The sequence below is a fragment of the Peromyscus californicus genome, unplaced genomic scaffold, assembly GCF_007827085.1.
Source record: "Peromyscus californicus insignis strain IS unplaced genomic scaffold, ASM782708v3 Scaffold_8__1_contigs__length_139910024, whole genome shotgun sequence".
NCBI lineage: Eukaryota > Metazoa > Chordata > Mammalia > Rodentia > Cricetidae > Peromyscus > Peromyscus californicus.
The window spans coordinates 84,051,102-84,072,686 of record NW_026294606.1 but is presented as its reverse complement, the minus strand read 5'-3'; the positions used below and the strand labels follow the sequence as shown (position 1 = coordinate 84,072,686).

The window sequence follows — 21,585 nt, the reverse complement described above, 5'->3', positions numbered from 1 at the left end:
CATTGTGGGAGAGCGGAAGCATCCGGAGTTCCTGTGCTTGACACGGACTGAACTCTTGGAGAAATTTGGAAGAGCCTATAATGAGGGTAATTTCAGTCAGCTGTGATGACACATGCTTGTAATCTCAGCACTTGGGAGGTGGCAGCAGGAAGATCAGGAGTTCAAGGTCATCCTAGGCTACTTAGCAACCTCAGACTCACTAAGGATGACCCTGAACTACTGTCGATCCTCCTCCAGGGATGGCAGGTGTGAGCCACCAGGTCTGTACCCTCCATTCTCTCTGCTGGTGGATCTTCCTTGCTTTTTAGAGAATCACCTTTTGTTTTGTAAATGCATCTCCTTGCCTAATTTCTGATTTATTTTGTTGTTGTTTATTTCTGTCTTTATTAACTCTCTCTCTCTCTCTCTCTCTCTCTCTCTCTCTCTCTCTCGTTTGTTTTTGTTAATCATCCTGGCTCTTTGAGGGAAACGCTTGGTTTCTATATTTTTAATATATCTTGATTTTTAATAAATGTTTATAAAGTTACATGAATCCCCTTGTGTGTTACCCTTGGTGATTTGCCAGTTTTTCTACACTGGGCTCTGGGTCAAATTGCCTCTTCCCACTTATTAGTTTGCATCTATTAATCATAGAAATAAGGTGTTTATGATGACATTTCCATAGCAACCACTTTGCTCTTACTCACCACTCCTCATCCCTCACCACTCCTCTTTCCCTCCACACCCCTCACAGACTCCCTTGTACTTAACTTCCCTGATAAATTTCACAAACCTGACATAGTTGTCTCTGAGCTTGAGTTTGCTGTATTTTGTTCAGCACGGCGAGCTGCACTTGCATCCACTTCCCTGAAAGTGACTTGTTCGTTCTTCCTTATGGCTGGACAAAGCCCCGCTGTGTGTTATTGACATGCAGCATCCATCAGCTTGTGCCTCTGCCGAGGGACACCGGGATGATTCCACACTTAGCTACTGTGAAGCTGTACAGGAAGCATGGGTGTGCAGATGTCTCTGCAGCAAACAACTTCAACTTTTGGGGGTACATACCCAGAAGTAGAAACATTGATTTGTTTGTTTGTTTGTTATTTCAGATTTGATTTTTATATTAAAACAAGAGTGATTCAGAAGAAAAGAACTTTCTTGGGATTAGTTCCTGTCTGTCATTTATCATTCAGTTGCATTTCCATATATAATCAGAGACTGTCTTATTTCTGAGTTTTGAAATTTATATAATTTTTTCTCTCTGACTTATACAAAAGCAGATTTTAGTTATGATTGATGGTAATTTGGAGGGTATTATATGATTTTTTAAAAATTTCAGGGCAAATTCAAATATGTATGTGCGTATATTTATATGTGTGTACATATACACAAATTCACATACACATTCAAAATATGTGTTCCTGACTATTAGAAAGTGTGGGTGTCTATAAATCTGTGGGTCTGGATTAACAGTTATTAATTTAATTGTGTCTCTACCTTTAGATCCTTGAATCTAATTTCTAGGAGAGACAAGTTTTAAAATTTCATTATGATTTTACTTTTTTCAAAGTCTCTTTGCATTTCTGTCTGTTGTTGCTATCATTCGACCATCCATCTGTCTGTCCATCATCCGTCTATCTAGCAATCATCTAGCTATCTAGCTAGATACCTATCTATCTGGGGGAATGTGTCACCACCATGTGGAAGTCAGTTGTCCTCCTCCATCATCACGTGCCAGGGATGGCCCCAGGTGGCTGGGCCTTCCGGAACATCGTCATCTGCTGAGCCATCTTGCCAGCTCCCTTGCTGGGGTGTGTATTATCTACACAGTCAAGGACCGTTGCTTGTAAATCTTCACTGGATGAAGTGCTTTTCAAATGAAATTAGCTCTTTGATCTGATTTACTACTTTGACATTGTATTTTGCTCATTATTATAAACAGTCTTTAAAATAATTCATACAGAGAAGTACTTTATTCATTCCTGCACTTTAAGAATGCTGTGGGATATGCTTGTTTTGAAATCTCTTACATATCCATATGTCTGTCTTCAATCTGGTTTTTAAAGATTTTATTTTTATTATTTCATATGTATGGCTCTTTTGCCGACATGCATGTCAGTGTACCATGTTTGTGCCTGGTTCTCATGGAGGCAAAAAAGGGCACTGGGTCCCCTGGTACTGGAGTTATAGATGGTTGTGAGCCACCATGTGGGTGCTGAGAATCAAACCCAGGCCCTCTCCAAGAGCAGTACTTCAACTCAATTTTTTTTGTAATGACAATTAATGTAAAAGGAGACTATGAATTTGAAAGAGAGCAAGAAAGGGTATATGGGAAATGGTGTAATTATATCATAATCTTAAAAATAAAATAAGTAACAATTAAAAACAACCTGAAACAATTTTAATGGACTACTTTATTACTTTAACCGATGCTGTGGGATGGTCTATATGTCAAATGTGTTGCTGATTGGTCAATGAATAAATCACTGATTGGCCCGTGGCCAGGCAGGAAGTATAGGCGGGACAGAGAGGAGAATTGAGAGAACAGGAAGCTGGGTGAGGGAGACACTGCCAGCCGCCATGATGACAAGCCACATGTGAAGATGCCGGTAAGCCACGAGCCATGTGGCAAGGTATAGATTAATAGAAATGGATTAATTTAAGCTGTAAGAACAGTTAGCAAGAAGCCTGCCACGGCCATACAGTTTGTAACCAATATAAGTCTCTGTGATTACTTGGTCGGGTTTGAGTGGCTGTGGGACTGGCGGGTGAGAGAGATTTATCCTGACTGTGGGCCAGGCAGGAAAACTCTAGCTACAAACCGATTTCTCTAATCTTATATTTTTGTACTTAATATGTTATCTTCTTCATCGTCACCGTCGTCTTCTGCTGCTGCCTCCTCCCCTCATCCTTCTTCTTTCATTCTTGCTTTTCCAAAGTATTCTATCTGTGGAGTTGATGATTAGTGGAGCAGTGAGTCCTCAGTCAGCAAGGGCAAAGCCCTGACTTCAGTCCTGAGCAATAGAATAGAACATCATTTCCACAGCAGTCCATCACTCCATCCTCCTACCACCCCCATCATCTCCCCAGTACCATGGGAGCTGCTTTCTGTCACCGTGGTGGACTTTTCAGTACATGCTGTTTAACTTCCCCAGGCCCTGCCTGATCAGAAGAAAGACTGGCTGCAGGAGTGCACTCCCCTCCCCCACTCATATTCTGCCTCTACTTCTCCCAGATTGTCCGGGATTTTAATATCTGCCAATGATGAATTTGCCTCATTTGATGATGGATTCTTATTTTATCTCAGCTTTGACTTCCGTTTTTCCTATTTTTCACAACTTCCACTTTCTTGAGGTGAAAACCAATGTTGTTTTGGTTGGCTAGAGTGCACCTCCCAGTGACGTCTCAGAGGGGTTTGTGGTCAGCAAACTTGATTATCCCCATGTATGGTGTCATCTGGATTTCAACCCCACATGAGAATAATAATTTAGCTGTTTAACAAAATTGTAGGTTCAAATTCTTTTCCTACAGACCTTGTGTGTCCATCTGTGTGAGTGCGCACATGCACAAGTGGATGTGTGGGTACACATACCTGTGTGTGCACTTGTGTGTGGAGGCCAGAAGTTGATATTCAGTGTCTTCCTAAATTGCTCTCTACCTTATTTTTTGAGACAGTGTCTCTCACTGAACCTAGCATGGATGAATAGATGGATGGATGGGTGGGTGGGTGGATGGATGGATGGATGGATGGATGGATGGGTGGATAGATGGCCAACAAGGAGCTCCAGGGAGCCTCCTAGCTCTACTTCCCCAGCCCTGGGACTGCAGACATGCACCGCCACTGCTGGCTTTTTCACATGGATTCTGCAAATTGAACTCAGGTCTTCATGCTCGCATGGCAAGCACTCCATTGACTGAAGATCCATAGACCTCGGAAATGGTTTCTCTGTCAATCCATGTCATCAATAAGAACTCTGGCGTTGATCTAATTGTCTTCCTCTATAGGTATCAAATGGACCACACACCATCCACCACCATTGTTCACCCCGCCATTTTACCACCCAGACTTAGGGTATCCACCTCCTGCTTTCATGCACACATACTTTGGAGAAAGCCCCATCAGTCCCCCATCCCACTCTCCATCACAGCTGCAGGATCCCTCGGTTGTCTGAAGCCCCTTGCACCATGCAGCCTTAGAGGTCCATTGGTTCAAGGTGGTCATGAGTCTTAGAGAACCACACTTCGGCAAATCTTGTGATCAGAATCCCAAGAAGCCAGTCTTCCTTCTCTTCCTTTTGAACATAATGAAGATGGTTGTTCAGTTGCACCTAGCAGTCCACTTACAAGCCAGTCAGAGAGCAGCCCAATTCAGTCTATCATAAGACATAGGTGAAAGCAAAGGGATGTGTGGTCACTAAGCTCCTAAATCAACATCCCTTTGATGCTGCCCCACTAGGCTCCTCCCACAGGCACTGCTGCAGCATCTTCATCCCCTAAGCCACAAGAGCTGTGCTTTGTATAGTTCCTCAGTAGACAAAGTGAGCAAGAAAGCAACCTTTTCTCTTCCTGTCCAGTAGTTTCTGAGTTACCTCTGTTGCCTGTTGTGAAACACCATCATCTGGATTGTATCTTTCTCTTTCATCCAAGGGGAATGCTGTGATTCTTGTCATTCACTATGTGCCAGGTAACTTTATGACAACCAGGGGTGCAGCAGTGCATCGAGAGAGATAAAGAGGCCTATCATGGTGGAGAGACACACTCAGGTACATGCAATACAGTGTAGACCACATAGTTTCAAGGGCTCACGGGAGCTGTCAGTGGAAATGAACATGGCAACTGCATGTAGCACAATGACTTCATTTTATCATTCACCCACACTTGGGGGTCAGAGAGACAGCTCAGCTGTGAAGAGCACTTGCAGCTCTTCCAGAGGACCGGGGTTCAGTTCCCAGCACTCACATCAGGCAGCTCACAACTGTCTGTGACTCTAACTCCAAGGTGTCTGATGCCCTCTTCTGCCTCTTTAGGCACCGCGTACACGTGTTCATATATACAGACAGGTACAAACACACATGCACATAATACAAAATAAAATAAATCTTAAAAAAATAAGCACCATACTTGGAATGGTGACTTGGCTATTCCTCCAATGCAAAGGCCAAGAATCTAATAGTTGGGTAGTTGTTCAGTCCTCAAGACTGGATGTCTCAGCAGTCCCAATCTGGTGTTGGCATCCCAGAGGATTCCTAAAGAGCTGGTGGCCTTCAGTCTGCATCAGAATCCTAAAGAAGTCGATTCTAATACCAACAAAAAGTCAGTTCTAATACCAACAAAGGAATGTCTTGGCAACAGGATAAATTAACTTGCCAGTGAGAGTGAGAGAAAGCAGGAAGGCAAGCTTCCTTCCCTCACATCAGTGCCATCAGAATGTGAGGCCCAGATTCAGGGTGAGTCTGAGGTGGGAACCTCAGTTGATCTAACCAAGAAAATTCCTCACAGGTGTGCCTAGATGCTTGGGTTATTAGTGGACTGCAGACATGCTCAAGCTGACCATCAAGATCAGTCATCACAGGTCTCAAAGGCAGCATCACTGCCTTGGCATGTGGCTGCAGATTTAGAGGAGAGGCCTGGATGTTCAACACTGGGCCAAAAAGATGCTGGTTGTTGAAGCATTTCTGTGTATGCCTGGAGTCAAAGTCAAGATATTGTTTCTAAGTGAGTCTCTTTCTAATTAATTTTTCATTTAAATGTTCGGGATGCCTAGCAGTCTTCATTCATGGATGAACTTTTATTTAACGCTAAAGCCTATAGGACACCTCAGGTCTAGGTGAAGAACTCCAAAGCCAAAGCATTCTCTGAAGTGACTTGCAGGAAAGATGGGCTGAGGTGGGGCTCTTTCCCCGGGGTTAGAGTGTAGGATACAATTTGAGATAGAGTTGTTCATTCACTTTAACTCAGCAAATATTTATTAGGTACTTATCTTGGGCCAAAAGGGACAGGGGATAGAGATGACAGAGCAGTGAACATGAGAGACAAAAATCTTGCGGTTGGGAACTCTATATTTCAGTGGTAAACAAAGTATGCAAAACTTACAGCAGATTACAGGTCATGACAGCTGGGGACAAGGGACCAGAGAAGAGAACAGAAGGCTTGAGTGGTGAGGTTTGAATCTGATGCTTAGAAAACACATTGCTGAAGGGGAGGAGACATCACTGATCAAAGACCTGGCAGGGATGAGGGGCATCCAGGTGTCTGGAGGAGGCATTTAGACCATTAGACCTCCTGCATGGTGGAGGGGGCAGCTGGGAATGTAGCTCATCTGATAAAGACGCTTGCTGCAAGTGCGTAAAGCCATGGGTTGGTCCCCAATAACACATAAATAGGCATGGTGGTGCATGCCTGTAATCCCAGCACTTAGATGGTAGAGTCAGGAGGATCAGAAGTTCAAAGGTCATCTCTAGCTGCATAGTGGTCTTGATAGTAACCTGGGTTACAGAGAAGACCCTGTATTAAAAAAAAAAAAACAAAAACTCCAAGAAACTCATGGTTTCCAAGGGAAACTTGGAGATCCAGGTGGAGACAGGTGAGCAAACTCAACATAAAGAACACAGGCAAGGAGATCCCAAAGGACAAATTTGTTAAACTCCTCTGCGGTCTTTCACACTTATCCTCCCTGTGATGGGAACTATAAGAGAATTCTAGTGGGAGACCCAGTTTCTAACTTGGGTTGTAATAGTATTACCAAGAATGTTGTTAGGGAGGAAGGGGAAGAAGAAAAGTCTGAGGGTCAGAGGCTGTTGTTTGGGTTGTAGTAGAAGCAGGACAGTGGAGCTAATATCATACGCCAATGATCTTATGGAATGTGAGAAAGAGGGGATTTAAAGATGACTTTTCAAAACTTAATCAAATCCATGGGAGGATGAAGCAGCTGTGAACTGAGAGGAAAGATGATTTCCTGAGGAGGTTCTATGGTAGAAAAGGACTATTGGACTTTGTTGATGGCAGCGATGATGATGATGCAGCTAATGAGGAGGATGAAGATGATGGTGTGGTGCAGATGATGGTCATGCTGCTGCTAAGATGATTATGAAAATGATGAAGATGATGGTGAAGAAGATAATACATTGGTGCTGATGATGAAGATGATAATGTTGGTGACACTGATGGTGCTGATGATTTGGCCATGCCCAGCTGAGATGCATGGCTCAGGATGCGTATGTTGGAATGTCACATCAGTGAGGAATGTGACTCCCTCTGCACCATCTCCTTTCAGAGCTTCCGTTTTCTCAGATGCCACCTTACCCTGCTCCAGCCACCCTCAAGCTTGGGGCTCAATTCGAGAGTTGTCAAGCCCATGCTCTTGACACCATTTAATTCGGAATGTTGAGTGTTCTTCATTCCCCCACACCTAGGATGAGCATTTACTCAAGACCTTTCAAGTAGGAGAACACATAGATTTGGGTTAGAATTTTTAAATTTTCTCCAGTAGTGGCAACAGCAGATAAGAGTTCTTTTGTGCTCTGAGAAGCAGAGAAGAAGAGTCATAACAGAGCAATATGACAACATCCAACTGTGGACTTTTGTTGATGAGAACATTGATTTTAAAGCTTAGGCACTAACTTTCACTTCACACTAAATTGTCAAGAGTTGAGAGTTGACACACATGGTGTGTCTCGTAAACTATGGCACAAATGTGAAGAGTCATAACTAATTAGAGACCAGCCACCTTTGCTGATCGTCTCAGGAATAAATAGACAGGGTCTCACTGAAGTAAAACTTTGGTCAATACCTTTTGACATTTTATACATCTTCTCTAGCTTCAAGTGGAAGATTCCAGTAGGTACAATACTTTGTGTTTTTAATTGGGGAAAACATACTGCTTCATGTGATGGTACAAATGAGTAACTGCTCATCAGAACAAGGAATTCACATCAAATTTGCATAAAGTTAAGTGAATTTGCCAAGTAGACAGCTGGCATATTAAAAGAAGTGTATCAGTGAAAATGTCAAATGAATGTTTTTGATTGGTATGAAAAGGTTGGAAGACATTTGGAAAGATGCTATGTTGAACTGTTACAGCTTGAAGTAGCCATGTGTCTGCCTCGTTAGATGTAATGTGTCAAAATCTTGATTGCTTCAAGTATCCTATGAATCTTTACAAAGTAATAGAGGAAGGTATGGAAGCAACCCACTAGAAAGGTAGATGTTAATTGCTTGAGGAATGTTTAAGGATGCTGTGGTGGGAAGTCAACACTGTCACAGGGATGCGAAACTTGTTCCCTAAACTTAGTTCCCCTCCAGAAGTATGGAAGGACTTGAGTCTCACTTTTTCAGCTTTCTTGGTTTTATTTCTGTTGCTTTGATAGACACTGCAAGAAAAAGTAACTGAAGCAAGGAAGTCTTCATTTTAACTTAGGATTCCAGGTTTTAGTCCATTATTATGGGGAGGTCAAGGCAGGAACTCAAGAAGGTTGTCACAACACACCCAGAATGAAGAGCAAAGAGAGATGAAGGCAGCCGTGCTGTTTACTTGTTCACCCAGCTAGCTTTCTTCACTCTTAAACGGTTCAGAGCCAAGGGAATGGTACTGCCTATAGTAAGCTGCAGCAATTAATAATTAAGCCACACATACACACCATGACATGCTCACAGAACAACCTGATCTAGAAAATACTTCAGTTGAGACTTTCTTCCCAGGTGATTCTAAGTTGTGGCAGCTTGACATTTAAAACTAACCACCCATAGCATTAGGTGATCACATGAATCTCAAATATTCCTGGATGCCTTGGGAGTGACATTTGTCAAGACTGTGTTTTTTCATGTGGATGGCCATGAGGAAATATGGAGAGAGAGAGAGAGAGAGAGAGAGAGAGAGAGAGAGAGAGAGAGAGAGAGAGAGAGAGTTTGGATTGTTAATGTCATATATCAATCTGTCAAATTTATCAGGGCCATGGAGAGCCCAGTTCTTTTGGTTATTTGGTATTCTAATGAGATTTTTTTTAGATGAAAATGATATTTTAGTTGGAAGACTGCATTAAATAGATTGGATCCCATGGTAGGAGTAGGTCTCATTTAAAACAGTAAGTACCTGAATAGAACAAGAGACCTGCCAGTAAGATTAAAGTCAGTGCCCCACTGGCCTCCAACAGCCTGCCTTGCCCCATGCACTCCCACAGAAATGCTTCAACTACTCACAGTTCTTCTCCAGATGAGACCAGTGTCCCGTGCAGTGGCTCCACATCTCATTTGGGCCCATGCCAACGATGTACAATTTGGTTGTGGATGCTGGAGCCTTAATGCTTAAATGTGCAGAACTTTTAGCCAATGCTAGAACTGTTACAATGGGGACATAGGGAAGAACTGATTATTGAACAGAATTGGGGAAGTCCCAAAGTAACAAAAGATGGAGTCACTGTTGCAAAGTCAATTGATTTAAAGGATAAATACAAAAATATGAGAGCTAAACTTGTCCAAGTTGTTGTCAATAACACAAATGAAAAGGCTGAGGATGGCACTACCACTGCTACTGTTCTGGCACATTCTATTGCCTAGGAAGATTTTGTGAAGATCAGCAAAGGTGCTAATATAGTAGAAATCCAGAGAAGTGTGATGTTGGCTGAATGCTGTAACTGTTGAACTTAAAAAACAATCTAAACGTGTGACAACCCCTGAGGAAACAGCTCAGGTTGCTACGATTTCTGCAAATGGAGACAAAGACATTGAAACATCATTTCTAATGCAATGAAAGGGTTGGAAGAAAGAGCATCACCACAGTGAAGGATGGGAACCCCCTGAATGGTGGATTAGAAATTATTGAAGGCATGACGTTTGACAGAGGATTTATTTCCCATGTTTAATTAACACATCAAAAGGTCAAAACTGTGAGTCCCAAGATGCCTATGTTTTGTAAAGTGAAAAGAAAATTTCTAGTGGTCAGTCCATTGAATCTACTCTTGAAATTGTCAGTGTTCTTTGGAAGCCCTTGGTCATAGTCACTGAAGCTGTTGACGCAGAAGCTCTAAGCACACTGGTTTTGAAGAGGCTAAAAGTTGGTCTTTGGGTTATAGCAGTCAACGCTCCAAGGTTTGGGGACAATAGGAAGAACCAGCTTAAAGATACGGCTATTGCCACTGGTGGTGCAGTATTTGGAGAAGAGGGGTTGAATCTAAATCTTTAAGATGTTCAAGCTCATGACTTAGAAAAGTCGGAGAGGTCATTGTCACCAAAGATGACACCATGCTTTTGAAAGGAAAAGGTGACAAAGCTCAAATTGAAAAACGTATTCAAGAAAACCATGCTTTTGAAAGGAAAAGGTGACAAAGCTCAAATTGAAAAACGTATTCAAGAAACCACTGCGCAGTTAGATATTACAACCAGTAAATATAAAAAGGAAAAAGCTGAATGAGTGACCGGCAGAAACCAGGCAGATTAGCTGTGCTTGGAGGCACAAGTAATGTTGAAGTGAATGAGAAAAGAGACAGAGTTAAGGATGTTCTCAGTGATACCAGAGCAGCTGCTGAAGAAGGCATTGTTCTAGGACAATTCACCGAGCTCTGCTTCGGCAAATCCCAGCCTTGGAGTCATTAAAGCCTGCTAATGAAGATTAGAAAATAGGTATATAAATTATTAAAAGAGCACTCAAAATTCCTGCAATGACTATTGCTAAGAATGCAGGTGTTGAAGGATCTTTGATAGCTGAGAAAATTCTCCAGAGTTCCTTGGAAGTTGGTTATGATGCTGTGCTTGGAGACACTGTGAACATGGCAGAAGGGGGAATTACTGACCAACAAAGGTCATAAGAACTGCTTTGCTGGATGCTGCTGGGGTGGTCCCCTTGCTAACCACAACAGAAGCTGTAGTGACAGAAATTCCTAAGGAAGAGAAGGACCCTGGAATGGGTGCAATGGGTGGAATGGGAGAGGGTGTGAGAAGTGCCATGTTCTGACTCCTAGAATAGTTCCTGATCAGTGAACTGTGAGAGGAAGCTCAGGGCAGGTTCCACATCGATAACTTCACAGAAGTCACCTGAAGGAAATGACTGAAGAGGAGACTGGCCGATCACTATAGCCACCAGTTACTCATTCCCATTTACAGGATGTAAGGGTTTACCGCTGTCACTGGCCATGCCCACACCTAATTTATTTTGTACTTTTAAATAATGACGTTTATACATTCCCGATACTGGGTGTAAGAGCCACACACCAGTGTCCTGCTTTCAACTTAAATCACTGAGGCATTTCCACTCTTCTGTTCCACTCTTCTGTTCCAGTCAGGAGTGCAGAGCTGTGTCACCAGGTGAGAAGTTCAAACGCAGCCTTTCCGTAGAGAGCAAAAGTGAGTGTGTACAAAGTAGAGAAGTATCCAACTGTGTGACAACCTTTACAATACAATTTTGTTTAAAGTTAAAAAACAAAACAAACAAGCAAACAAACAAAAAGAAAACCAAGATTCAAGTCTGAACCCCACAGGCTCACACTCAACCTGCAGCACTGGCCCTGCTGATTTTAGATTTCCACTCTCATTTATATGTAATACATATGTGCATGCAATCACACACACACACACACACACACACACACACACACACACACACACACACACAACTTTTCTGTTACTGTGACAAAACATCATGACCTAGAGAAGGAGGATCTATTTGGGGTTTATGGTTCCAGAGGGTTACGGTTCCAGGATTCCATCGCCATGATTGCAGGGAAGCAGGGCAGCAAGCAGGCTCAGCAACACCTGAGAGCTCACATCTTCAACAGCAAGCAGGGAACACAGAGAGCAAACTTGAAGTGATACAACCCTTTCAGCTCTCAAAGCACACTGCCTCCAGCGATGCCACGCCTCCCAAGCCTCCCCAAACAGAACCACCAACTAAGCATTAAACGCCAAAGACTACAGGGACATTCATCATTCAAACAGCCACGTGCAATGTTAACCAGATTTTTGTCATTGTTCCAAAACACCTTAACCAATCAACTCTGCAACACAAATCTTAAAAGGTCTTATTAATAAAAACAAACCTGGAGCCAGATACTGGGGTGAACTCTGAAAGATCAGAGAGACAGAACAGGCCACAGCTAACCACACCTCGTCAATGCCTCAGCTGATCTCGTTTCCTCAAACTGGAAGCCTCTGTGTCCTCATCTGAATGGATCTCAGCTGAACTGCTGCTCAAAAGCCTAAAAGCTTAACCAGACTAGTTTCTGGTCCTCACACCTTATGTACCTTTCTGCTTCCTGCCATCACTTCCTGAGATTAAAGGCGTGTGTCACCATGCCTGGCTGTTTCCAGTGTGACTTTGACTTACAGAGATCCAGATGAATCTCTGCCTTCGGACTGCTAGGATTAAAGGTGTGTGTGCCACCATTTTCTGGCCTCTATGTCTAGTGGCTGTTCTGTTCTCTGACCCCAGGTAAGTTTATTAGGGTGTACCATATATCGGGGAACACTCTATCACCACACAACTCATAGGATAGAAGCTTAGTTTGACATGTGGTTTTTCCACGTCTACCTGGCTCTGTTGTGATGGGCCTGTAGTGAGGCGGCACCATGGTGATGGGAACAAGTGAAAAGGAAGCCGCTCACTTCATAGTGGTCAGGAAGCAGAGAGATAGGAATAAACCAAAGCAAGATGCACCTTCAAAGGCACAGCTCAATGACTGTGCTCCCATGACTCGTCTCCTATTAATCCATCCGGCAATGAACTTGTTAGTGAATGAATCCACAGACAAAATTGTCATCCTCATGACCTCCCTACTCACTGAGCCTTTGGGACAATTTTTATTCAAATTGCAACACATATAGGTGTTATGCACATGTGTATTCATGTGTGTATATATGTATACAGATACACATATACACTGAATATACATGTATGCACATATCCATCACCACATGCAGGCATACATCATATTATAAAGATAGATCATATTCATATGTGTATATATGTTTCCTATTACTGCATGTATATTTGTATGTAAGTATCTATATTTCTACACATATAAAACTAGTAATTGATATATAGAGAACTAATAATATATGTTTTTAGGGCTAGTAGTATATATACACAGAATTAACTGTGTGTGAGTGTGTGTGTGTGTGTGTGTGTGTGTGTGTGTGTGTGTGTGTCCTACTTACTTACTGCTGTTGTGATATAACACTGATGGAAACTAACTCTGGAACTGAACGTGTTTCCTTAGTACCTAGATTGCAAATCCCAATCACAGCTCATCGCTGAGGAAGTCAGGGAGGGAACTCTAGCAGCAGCAGAAGCAGGAACCATGGAAGGCAGCTATTGACTGGTTATCTTCAAGCTTACATTCTGCTACCTTTCTTACATAGCTCAGGCCTATCTGCCTAGGAACGGCATTGATCACAGTGGGCTGGCTCGACCTACATTAATTATCAATCAAGAAAATGTCCCCACAGACATGCCACAGGCCAATCTGTTGGAGGTGATTCCTCAGTTGAGATTCCCTCTTCCCAGGTGACCTAAGTCGGTAAATACTAACCAACACAATGACTATGCATATGATACCTTTGGATGTTTTTGTCAGCTAACAAATACTGTACAATGGAATCATCTAGTTACTTCCATTGTTGCTGAACAATGTGTAGGGGGAAGAGGATGAATTTCCAGGTCAGGTGCTGCACCAAGGACTTGAAATCTTTGATGCCTATCCTGAAAGTTCCCCTCAAGCCACAGAGCTGAGGTTGTTAAAAAAAAAATAAGCCCAGAATCTCACCCTGTGAAGGTCTGACTTGCAATAAATGTCCGATTCCCAGCAGCCTTTCCTGGAAAAGATGGTATGGTACAAAGATGGAGATTTTGTGTAGGCTCAGCAACATAAACTACACTCCCCAAAGCCAATCAGGCTTTAGCTCTGACACACTGTGCTGGCACTGGGGACCTACACTGAGCTCCCCATAGGTATCATTCTCCCAGGGTGATCAAATGACTACTTGCTGGCAAGTTGGGTGTACTTGAGCACTTTTGTCATTGGAAGAACAATGTTTCATTCTTAATGTGGTAGACACTCACCTTGGAGACAAGCTTTGTGCTCCTGCATGCACTTAAGTTCTTCCAAGGCCATCATCTGTGGACTGACGGAATTCTTGGCCACCATCATGCCATTCCAGCCAGTACTACTTCTGGCTGAGAATCATTTGAGCAAATGAATGCCATGTGGGCTTTCCCTTGTGGACTTTTCCAACATGCGCATGCTCTCCTGTATCCAAAAGTAGCTGGCTTGATGACACAGTGGAGCACAGGTGTAGGTTCACTCCCAGCTATGTACTAGTGGAACAGGGCTCTCCAGGGGTGCTATATGCTATGTATCTGCATCCACTGTGGGTATAATTTCTCCCCTAGCCAGGATTGATGGATCTAGGAATCCAGGAATGGAAACCTAAGTATCTACACTCACCATTCTCTTTAATGACTCACAAGCAAAATATGTGCTTGCTAAACCCATAGCCACATTCTCCACTGGCTCTGAGTTTCCCATGGTGGAAGTTCCCATCAGAAGATCGTCGAGGCGGTGACGGCAGTGAACTAGAAGATGAAACTTCACCATTCTCCTTTGGAATCCTCATTTCTCTGAATCAACAATCAAAGGAGGGAAATTGAGGCCCTGTGCTGTGTCAGGATTGAGCCTGACTGCAAAAGGTAAATTGGATGGTTATTAAAGAATATTTCAGAGTAAGGAAAGCCTCCCTGGTTCTCAGTGCTAGCATTCTCTGTGATTAAGGTCACAGGCAATCTACAACAATCCAACTCAGGCAGGCCTATCACAGTCTAGACACTTGAGAGACCAAGGCCAAGGTTGTGTTCTGGGTGGAGATGCACTACCAGCTGAGGTTCCTGCTGAAGGCAAAGAAAACTTTTAATGCACAGAAGATGAAAGTGGTTGTGACCACCAGCTTCAGCCTTGAGCCTGGCCACAGAGACAGACTGTAATTGCCATGGGTGTTCTCCATTGCTTCGTTACAGATATTTGAGCATCTATGATATCAAGTGTCTTGAGCTTTCCCCCTTTCTTATTTGCAGCAGTCTCTGCCAACACCATGGCCATCAGAGTGTCCATCTGCAACAGGCAAGATGGAAGTTCAGTTCAACAGGACTCAGTTAGCCGGTGTTAGTTCAAACTTCAGGAGTCTGACCTTGACTTTAATTTAGGCATTTTTAAGCACATCACAATTTTGTGAAAAAATGTCTGATAATAATTAACTCAGTCCTGTGTGTACAATAAAGCTTAAGACATGACTACATTGAGATTCTTTGTAAAGTACGTGTAACATCTTCCATAAAGGTGGGTTCTGGAGCCAGGTGGTGGTGGTGCACACCTTTAATCCCAGCACTCAGGAGGCAGAGTCAGGCAGATCTCTGTGAGATTGAGGACAGCTTGGTCTGCAGAGCGAGATCCAGGACAGACACCAAAAACTACACAGAGAAACCCTGTCTTGAAAAACAAAAACAAGCAAACAAAAAGATAGGTTCTATAGATTGACCAAGAAAAACAAACTCATGATAAAGGTCATGGGGAGAATCTCTTGGCCACACAGAAAGCACAAATGTCACCAGGCTATTAGCCACCTCCGCTCCCAGCCTTCTGGGGAGAAAACAGGCTATGTATCTCTCCCTTTGAGGAGCCAACTCTGCATGTTTAAAATTTCTGGTTTCCCTAGTTCATATCTGTGGGCACAAGGACCTCTGTGCCTCCTATACTGAATTCCTTGCCACATAGAAAGACGAATTGACTTCCTATCATGGTATTTGCCCTAGTTAGCTTTAACTGTCAGCCTCGAGTCACTGAGAAAGGAGTCTTGATGAAGAATTACCTAGATCAGATTGGTCGGAGGTTTATCTATGATGGAGTGCCTTCATGGTTAATTGATTCAGGACATCCCAGCCCACTGTGGACAGCATCATTCCCTAGGCAAGTGGGTCTGGTCTATAAAAGAAACCTAGCTAAGCATGAGCCTGAGCAAGCCAGCAAGTAGAATTCCTCCATGTTTTCTTCTTGAGTTCCTGCCTTGACCCCCCTCAATGATGGACTGTGACTTGACAGTATGAACCAAGTAAGTCCTTTCCTCCCCTAAGCTGCTTTTGCTCAGAGTACTTTATCACAACAACAGGATGAAAGGAGAACTGGCTCTAAGTGTTCTCTAACTATTTAAATTACAGGCTATCAAGGAGATGAACATCGATCAGGGAATGTCTTCTCTAGAAGGAAAGGGTCAATGCCTTTCCAGTGGTACACAAGACAGATGTTTCCAGCTGAGTGGAGGCATGACTGTGCTCTTGTCTCTATTTGTAAGTCAGGTGTGGCTAAAAGAGACGCATATGAACTCCAAATTTATAAGAAATGTACTCTCAATTCTTACTTTATTTGTCAACTTGGAGAACGTTTTGAATGAGTTTGAGATGTGGGTGAGGCCTGAGGTTTGTGAAATCAGAAGAAGGTGTAAGTAGGGCTTACAAAGGGCTGACCTGCAGACAATTCTCCAGCCTGCTGGCCTTTGACTCCACACAGAGCATTGGCTTTGTAGATTACAGTTTGCCAACATCTGTAACAGCACAGTTCCTCATAAACAGATCTCTTGTGTTTATTATGTGGTGTGTGTGTGTGGGGGGGGAAGGGTTGGAGGAGGGGGGAGGGAGGAAAGGAGAGAGAAAGTGTGTGTGTGCGCGCATGAGAAGGGGGGAGAGGGGGAGAGTATGTGTAAGTGTGTGTGTATGAATTGCTTCTGTTTCTCTGGAGAACCCTGATATTAGTGTTTTCCAGGAAACTATTTTAAACTTTATCTTATTATCTTGATTATGATCTGAAAATCAAAGATAAAATTATCCTCTGGAAAACACAGTCTTGACTGCCCTGTTCATGGAAGCATCTAGTAATTGTCAAAGAATCAAATATCATGTGTCTGACAGGATGAATTGTTCATGTAGGCTGTGTCTCCCACTGTCAAACAGTCCGTATTTGGTAAAAGCTAGAGATTCTGTGCAAAGAAAAGGACTGTCATTGCCCATTGATTTCTCCTGTCTCCTAACAATTATCCAAGAAAGGTCTATCTGGGAGAGAGGAAAGAAACAGAAGAAAACCCAAATTGATTTTACTTCAGCTTAATCAACCACATTTTACCTGGGGTTTGCACCAAATGACTGTTGGCTGTCTTCCAAACTCAAAGCCACCTTCCATGAATAAAGATCATCAGCACAGACAATACTGAAAAATAATGTGTTACAGAGTCTAAAAGCCATTTAAAAAGCAGAGTTCTAGAAGTCTTTGGAGGAACAGCAGTAGGATTCAGATGCTGAAATAAGTTCTAGCTAGGCTGACACTGAACAGAACAGACTTTATTTATGTATATATAATACATATGTATACACATGTTCAGGTATATACTCATAGTGTGTATGTGTGTAACACATATACACACTATATATACATATATAGTGTGTGTAATCATGGTTGATCGTCATTATCAACTTGATTAGATTAAGAAATGCTGAAATGCTTAGGGCATTCTGAAGCACAACTTAGTGTGTGAGAGGACATACCAGAGTGGATTAACTATTGAGGAAGATCCAGTCTGAACAGGAATGGCACCATCCCAGGATCTGGGACTGGAAGAAGATGAGGAGGGGGAAGGAGGAACTAGCTGGGCACTGACTCCCCCTTTCCCGACTTCTTGGTCACCGCAGACATGAATAAGCAGCTTCATGCTCCAACCACCTTGCTTTCCCGTTCATAATGAACTGTGCCCACATATCATGAGCCCAAATAAATGTTCCTTCTTTATGATTTTTCAGTATTTGGGCACAGCATTGAGAGAAATTAGCAACACATATACATGTAGACCCGAGTACCACACACGTGCATTTGCCAGGAAACACATATGCACATTTGTATATATGACCTATATCACATATGCCTTCACTGCTATGGCCCCATGTATCCTTGTGTAGGCCAGAGGCTGCAGAATGATGGAAGCAGGGGCCTAAGGGTGCCAGTATAACATTCATCCCAATGTGTGCGAAGCAACAGGATCCCAGTGTCTTGTGAAGTTTGATCCCAGTACCTTGGGATTGGACATTGAGTCTTTTTTTTTTTTCTCATCCATTACATCCTGACCACAGCCTCCCCTTCCTCCACTCCTCTCAATACTCCTCCCACATCCCCTCTCCTCCAGATCCACACCTCCTCTGTTTCCCTTCAAAAAAAAAAAAAAAAAAAAAAAAAAAGAGCAGGTATCCCAGGGATATCAACTGAACACAGCGTAACAAGTTACAATAAGACTAGACACAAATCTTCATATCAAGGCTGAATGAAGTACCCCAGTAGGAGGAAAAGGGTCCCACAAGCAGGCATAAGAGTCAGAGACACCCTACACTCCATTAGGAGTCCCACAAGAGCACCCAGCTACACAACTGTAACCTGTATGCAGAGGACCTAGCTCAGCCCACACAGAGTCCGTGATTGTCCCTTCAGTCTCTGTGAGCCCCTGTGAATCCCGCTTAGTTGATTCTGCGGGCTGTGTTCTTACGGGGGACACTGACTCTTGCTGCGAGAGTATGAGTGACTGTTAAATAATAAGGAAGTGCTCACGTGCCCCCTAGGCTGTACTTGCTTCTCCTTCTACCAGCAGCCAGGGACTTCTAGACCAACCCCCTGAAGAGAGACAAAGAGCTTTGTTGCAGGAAATTGGGTCAGGCATGGGAACAGGAATAAGTAAGGCCTAGATGTGCAGTTCACCTCTGCTCACCCAGCACTTGAGAGTCTAAACTTCAGACAATCACCCCAAACCACCTCAGAGTCTCTGTAATTATTATGTTGGTGATGATATGTGATAGAGTGGGTGGGAACTGAGTGAGTGGGTGGAGATGGACTGGCGGGGTGCTCCCCTACCTCTCTCTCTCTCTATCTCTATCTCTCTCTCTCTCTCTCTCTCTCTCTCTCTCTCTCTCTCTCTCTCTCTCTCTCTGTGTGTGTGTGTGTGTGTGTGTGTGTGTGTGTGTGTGTGTGTGTGTGTGTGTGTATGTGCAAGAGGAAGAGCCTCCTCTCCATGTCTGCAGAATACATACCAGCTGCACCAGCTTGCTTGGCTTTCTAGCAGTTAATGGGCTAGGGGAAAGATGGCATCTAGCACTCATCTGCCCCTAGAGTAACAGCATGTAACTGGTGAATGCTGAAGACATCCCCCAAAGACTCTTATGTATCCAGAGGCTTTGAAGACAAGTAGAAAACAAGCACATGATTCAAATGACCTTATGGATTCATAGAAAGAGAACTGGAGTTGACCTTGGAGATTGGCTTAAGAGGATGGAGAAGGGGTTGAAGTTGATGGACAATTACTGAGTCAGTCACCACCAGCCTCTCCAGTCTTCCTATTGCTATGTGAAGAATGGAGGGTATGATGATGTAATACTTGCTGTCTGTGGTGGTATTGTGTTCCCCAAAATAAAAGAAGAAACTAGAAGAATTTGGCTGGTTAAGCATTTGGCTGGTTAAGCTTTTAGGTTTTGAGCAGCACAGTTCAGCTGAGAGCCATTCGGATATGAGGACACAGAGGCTTCCAGTCTGAGGAAACAAGATCAGCTGAGAAGTTGGCCAGGTGAGGTTAGCTGTGGCTTGTTCTGGTTCTCTGACCTTCCAGCATTCACCCCAATAACTGGCTACAGATTTGATTTTATTAATAAGACTCTTTAAGATTCCTGCTACAGCTGTCAACAGCATTGGTCACAGAGGTCAACAGGTCACATAGGGTGTCTCATCTTGGCTTACTACCAAGGACCTCAGGCAACAGATGACCCTATTCATAGTAAGTCTCTTTTCTCTCCAGAAAGTAAGTCCACAGGTGAGGTGCTGTGTGTCATCCATGTTTGATTAATAATTAGTGTCATGTTTGAGCAGAGTTGGTGCTTGGGAAATTTCTGAATTTAACTGGAATAAAAATAGATTTGCAGGGAGGGTCAAAGTGTGGTAGCCAGCTTTCTGTTGCTGTGGGAAAAAAAATACCCAAGGTCATCAATTCATAAGAAAATGTCTCCTTTTGCTCACAGTCTCGGGTATTAGTTCATGGTCGCTTGGTCTCACTGCTTTAGAGCTGTGGTAATTCTGTGCATCAAAGCTGGGAGTGTGTGTCAGCAAAGCTGCTCATCTCGGGGCAGCCAGAAAGGAGGGAGAGAAAGAGAACATGATGGTGGTGAGGGAGAAGAGGGGGAGGAAGAAGGGCCAGGGCCCCCAAACTCCCTTCAATGACACTCCCTTAGGAACCTCCCTCCCTCCCTCCCTCGGTCCCTTCCCTCCTTTCACTGTGTCTCCTAAAGAGTACACCCTCCAACAGCACTGTCCATTGACAACCAAGCCTTTGACACTTACCCCTGGGAAAACACATAAAATCTGAATGGTGGGCTGCGGAGATGGATCAGCCAGGAGAGCACTTGTCATGCAAACCATGAGGACATGAGCTTGAGCCTCCAGCACAAACATAAAAAGCTAAGTGTGGCAGCACACATCTTAACCCCAGGGTTAGGAGGCAGAGGAAGGACTCCTGGGGTTTGCAGGCTAGTAAGTCCAGCTTAACCCAGGTCCAGTGAGAAACCTCTCTCATAAAATAGGGTGGAGCAGGGTTGAGGAAAACACTTGATGTTGGCCTGTGGCCTCGGTGTGCTCTCCACTCCCTGTGTTTATGTGCACACAGACAAACATAAAAATAATATCCCAAACAGTCTGGAGAGATGGCTCAGCAGTTAGGAATGGCTCCTGGTCTTAGAGGACCTGAATTCAGTTCCCAGCACTCATGAGAGGAGAGGCAGAACTGCCATTAACTTCAGCTTCAGGGAATCTGGTATCCTCTTCTGAAGGCACTGCAGCTCATGAGTACATATGCACCCCCATAACTCACACAAAAACACATAATTAAAAAATAAAATAAAATACTGAAAAAAAATCCAAACCATGGCTATGGTAATCTAGCAGGCTTGTGAGGCTTACATCGATGCTCAAAGTCATGCCGGTGTGTTTGTGCACTCACACACAGCTCCAGTGGCAAGATGTTTCTGTCCTTAGCAGCAACATTTCAGAAAAGTTAAAAGAAAGGTTGTGACCTATCGAATGCACATACTCAATCACCAACTTCCCCTGCAGCCAGAAGGTCCTGAAGAACACAGAGCCTGAGCAGGCGGAACCTGGAAGTACTCCAGTCTCAAACCCCAAACGACCTAAGAGAGTGAAATGGCTCAGACAGCCCATGATGGAGGAGGTTGTTGCTCCCCAGAGCCTGACAGATTAAAAAAAAAAAAAAAAAAAAAAAAAAAAAAAAGCAGCAAGCATAAATCACCAGCAGGCCCAAGGCTGAAGGCTGGGGTGAGATGCTCGGCTTTCCCTTTGAGGCCATGAACCAGCTAGCTCAGCTTCCACTTCGGCTGATTCTCCACTGCACTCTGTAACATCCCCCCTCAATGAATCAGTGGGAGAATGATTGGGAAAAAAGGAAACAAAGGTGAAAGAGTGTTCAGAAGGAAAGGGATTTGCCTGCCTTAAGGGATACACTCAGAGCTGAAGTTTTGAATCATCCATCAACGCAAAGGCTTCT

At 43.5% G+C, this 21,585-nt stretch overlaps 1 pseudogene; it reads left to right on the top strand.

The window, feature by feature from the left end:
* The first annotated feature begins 9,157 nt into the window (after positions 1 to 9,157).
* LOC128104425 (60 kDa heat shock protein, mitochondrial-like) lies at positions 9,158 to 10,924 on the top strand (annotated as a pseudogene).
* The last annotated feature ends 10,661 nt before the right edge of the window (positions 10,925 to 21,585 follow it).